This window comes from Artibeus jamaicensis, unplaced genomic scaffold (assembly GCF_021234435.1).
Source record: "Artibeus jamaicensis isolate MK-2021 breed Jamaican fruit bat unplaced genomic scaffold, CSHL_Jam_final contig_233, whole genome shotgun sequence".
Taxonomy (NCBI): Eukaryota; Metazoa; Chordata; class Mammalia; order Chiroptera; family Phyllostomidae; genus Artibeus; species Artibeus jamaicensis.
In genome coordinates, this window is record NW_026521486.1 from 68,591,319 (window position 1) to 68,595,841 (window position 4,523).

The following is a 4,523-nucleotide window of genomic DNA, read 5'->3' on the forward strand; positions in this document are numbered from 1 at the left end:
ATCATGTAACAGTGATTTCCAGTCTTTACAATTTATAGATTAATGATGAACTATAATACCTCTTAGTAACTACTGCTCCTTTACAAATGAATCTTGCTGGGTACACTGCTTAGACTTATACTATTATAAGAAAGAAACTAATTATAGTTATCACCTGGGAGATTCCAATTTCTGAAGATGATGGTATGCTAGGGATTGTTAGTGTGGCTAAAAAATGCATTATTAGAATTAAAATAACTGTACGATCCACAGAGACACTCATCATAGCCAAGCAAGATTAATTAAATTTTACATGTGAAAGACAAAGGTAGCTCTACTTTCTTCCATGGAAAATTGCCTTAATACCCATCAGATGTTCTCAGAAAAGTCCCCTTTCCATGGCTTTCCACATGATCTCCTTTCTCTACTCCCTAGCCCCAACACTAATCCCAACTTTTCTTTTAAAAAATCAAAATCAGAACATCTCTATCAATAGCTAAACAGCATTTTCTGAGATACTGACTGCAAATTAAAAAAAACTTGTCCTTAGAATTTTGTAAAGATCAAATTGAGAAAAAGGTCATATAGGTTGACATATAGGTCAAGTAGTTACGTCGCAGCTCTATTATGAGACACTATTAGCATTTAAGAAGTATCTTTATCACCTATCTAGCAATGACCATATAGTGGGTAAGAATGTCTTTAATTTTAGAATGTCTTTAAATATGTACATGTATTGTATAAGTCCATGAATTGAGAGAAACATTTATTCACTAATAAATTTTATGTTTTCTCTGATTTAAAATCTTTTTTTCTTGCTTAATATTTTTGTTTCTTCAGCTAAACTAGAAATTTATAGTTTTTTTCCTAAAAAAATGAAACAATGTTCTTTCCTATAAATTACCCTCTCAGATTTTCTTGTCAACGTGCTTTAAGGAAATCCCCCTATTCAATATACTTGCAGGCAGTTTGACTCGTACCAAATGGTTCTTCAATCCAAATATCTGAGCAGCAAACTGAGCTGCTCCTTCTGGAGGAAGTATGACTAAACAGCCAAGAACACTGGGTAGTTAAAGAGAGGACCACATACCCTGAGCTCCACAGTCTGGAGTGAGAGGACAGCTAATAACTGGATATGCAGTGTTACCAGACATCACTGGTCCCAAATTATTGCTGCTGCCTACTACTGCCACAAATATTTTGGGAATGACTTCCCCTTCATACTCAGCTCTAATTCTCAGAGTTTCATCTGGTCGTTTATGGGCAGAGGTTACCCGAAGTTCACATGAAATGCCAAAATTTCTACAAGACTTTGTGATTTTTTTCACAGCGACTGAGATCAGAAGTTGAGCCCATCTGTACAATCCTGCATTTCAGCAACCCACTCAAAATTTTTTTTATTATCTGGAGCTCTTCAAGAATTACTTCCTTGAGGTCAGGTCATAACTGTCTTTTTGTTGGTTTCAATCTCCTGATGACCAACGTCTACAGGAATCATTATCGGTAACATCAGCAAGAACAATTATTTTGGTGGTGACATCAACACCAAATTCAATCTTTGTATCAACCAGTGTACAGTCCTGGTGCAATCCGAATTTCTCCAGCATTTCCAAAATAGGCAGGGTAGCATGCCTCATGACATCTGCTTCAGTTTGACCTGTAACAAGTCCAGCAAAACAAAGTTCTGCAGCAATGTTTCTCAGACCACTGTGGATCATTATGGGCACCATCCTTAAAATACATCTCTGCTTTGAGAGGGTAAAACTTGTACCCTTTCTTGACACCAAGATATCCTCTGAGAAAAAAAAAGTTGCTATTCTTCCACAAACCCATCCAATTGGAATCATTTCACACTTGGATGCAGCGAAAGCTGTTTCCCCACATTTTCTGGTGAAAGCATTTTTGATACCTGATTCCTGCAATGACTGAAAAATGCAAATAGTAATTTTATTTGAGATTGCAGCTTTTCCATCCAGGTGATTCTTTTTGCCTGCATTTCCTGCTGTAATTTGGTTCTTGAACTGAAGAAGGACTTTTTCTGGGCTATCTAACAATTCATATAGACTTCTTTTGTTTTAGCATCCTAGAGTTTTTCTTACCAATGTTCAGTAACTCAATTGTCACCATTACTTTGCATGGGCCAGGGACAGAGTCACAGGACTCGACATGCGGAAGGGTATTTTAACACAAGTCAGGTCTTATGTGTCAACAAGAAATGCTATGTATTTATCGACCAACATTAGGTAATTTCCTGTATCTGCTTAATATATAATTTATATTTATAAATACTTTGTAAATTATAATGATAGTAGATAATATTTTAAATGTGTATATGTATGTATATAATTTTTTAAATAAATATATCTTGAGACACAGAGTATGGTATAGATTGGGTATGAAGAATGTAGAGAATGGAAAGTCACAGTTTTTTTTTTTAAGAAAATGAGACATTTAGACAAAATCATTAAGGGAGGAGGAAATTAAGATTTTACTAATAAAAAAATAGAGATTCTTAAGTCACTGAATTTAGGAGATTATGTCTCCAAATTTCCCAAGTAAGCTCTCATCGAAAGCAATCATCAAAATAGAGGAATATTTCAGAAAATATTTTTTAAAACTAAAAAAGAATAATGTAAACAAAACATCAAGATGATAAGGATAAGTCTTTAGTTTTAATACGAGAGAATTAAACCAATTTCTCACATTTCTTTTTATTATGTAAGTCAGTGTTTGTCAGTCTATTTCATATTTAAGTTACAAAGGTGATCATTCTTGAAACCAATTCCTGACCCATTTAAATCAGTTTTCATTGTACTTTAGACTATTTTTTAAATCCTCTGCTTTTCATTATAACAGTTTAAGTGTTTAACATAAATTGTTCATATCAACTAATATATATTCTCTTAAAACTAAAAACTTAAAAAATAGTTGATTAACAAAATAAAAATATTTTTTCTTTCATGTGGACGTCCACAGGTAGGCACAGTGGAGACTGGTAAGATGGTTATATAGTCCTTTTACTTTCTGTGGCCAGTATAGATTTTATTCTCTGCTGCATTATTCTGGTTCATGGCTTCCATTCAAAAGTGTAGTTTATAATTAAATATGGATGCTCAAGCTCCCCTCATCACCTTTGTGTTCTCGGGAAAAGCTTACTTATGTGCCACAGTTTCAGAAGAAACTGCAAAAAGTGTGCTACTTTTTAACTCAAGTCATTTCTGCTTCAGACAAAATCACGATTGCTTTACCAAAGCAAAAGAGCGGAAGAAAAAACATCAAGAGGGCTTTGCTGTCTGCTCTGACATCAGAACAACTGATCCGAATTCCTTTCTATATGCAGAATGTATCAGAAGTTTCTATTGTTGCCCTGGCTGGTGTAGCTCAGTGGATTGAGCATGGGGCCTGCGAACCAAACCAACAGCGGTTAGATTCCCAGTCAGGGCACGTGCCTGGGTTGCAGGCCAGTTCCCAGCAGGAGATGCATGAGAGGCAGCCATGTGTGGATATTTCTCTCCCTCTCTCCTTCCTTTCCCCTGTAAAGATAAATAAATAAAATCTTTAAAAAAATTTTTTAAGTTTCTGTTGTTTTTGTTAATTACTTTCTAAGTTTTGAAGATGCTAGCATTTTATTTAGGAAAAATTCAGTTAAACTCCATCTATAATAAACAAATATTTCAAAGTGAAAAAAGTCTATTTTTAACAACATAAAGGGAAAAATCAAAACTGTTAAAAGCAAATTAGTAAATATGTCAAGATTAAAGATTGATATGATGCTTGTAATACTGTTCTAACAATCATAATTAAAATTCATTTAAAAATTGAATGTATTATTATAAAAATCTATATGACTTTAACAATATTCTTTATTTAAATATGTACTTTTAAAAAAGTTTCATACAGAAATGAACAAAAAGAAAAGTTAAAAAAGGGCAAAACAAATAAAAATACTGACTCATATTACAAATACTTGAATGAAAAGACCATATATGAGCAAACACATACATGAAAAGACCATATATCAACAAACACATATATGAAAAAGCTTTCAAATATTTAATAGAACATTTGCTAAAAACAGGTATAAGTAATTAGATAAATTTTACTTAAAAAATAAAGGTAACCAGTACATATAAAAATGTTTGAACACAAATATAATAAGAGAAATATATCTTAAGGTACATTAGAGGCTATTTCTCATCTGTCAAACTGGCAAAAATCCAAGTTTGAAAATACAGTTTGTTGAGGTACTGTGAAGAAATAGACCCTTTTGTACATAGCTTACAGAATTTCAAAACCTATGTGGAAGGGGAGTCAGCAATATCTAACAATACAGTAAGTGCATTTACCCTATAACCTAGTAATCTTATTTATATAAGTCCCTACTGAAAATCCACCTTTGCAAATATGATTAACAAATATAGTTATTCATTAAAATATCATTTGAATTAGTAAAAGATTAAAGAGAGTCCAAATATACCTCCAGACATTGGTTCAGTAAATTATAGAACAATGGCTTACTATTTACTCACCAAACATATAAGAAA

General features: G+C 32.9%; 1 pseudogene; it reads right to left on the minus strand.

Moving 5' to 3' along the window:
• Positions 1-872: 872 nt before the first annotated feature.
• Positions 873-2,106, minus strand: LOC119040426 (bifunctional phosphoribosylaminoimidazole carboxylase/phosphoribosylaminoimidazole succinocarboxamide synthetase-like; annotated as a pseudogene).
• Positions 2,107-4,523: the final 2,417 nt, after the last annotated feature.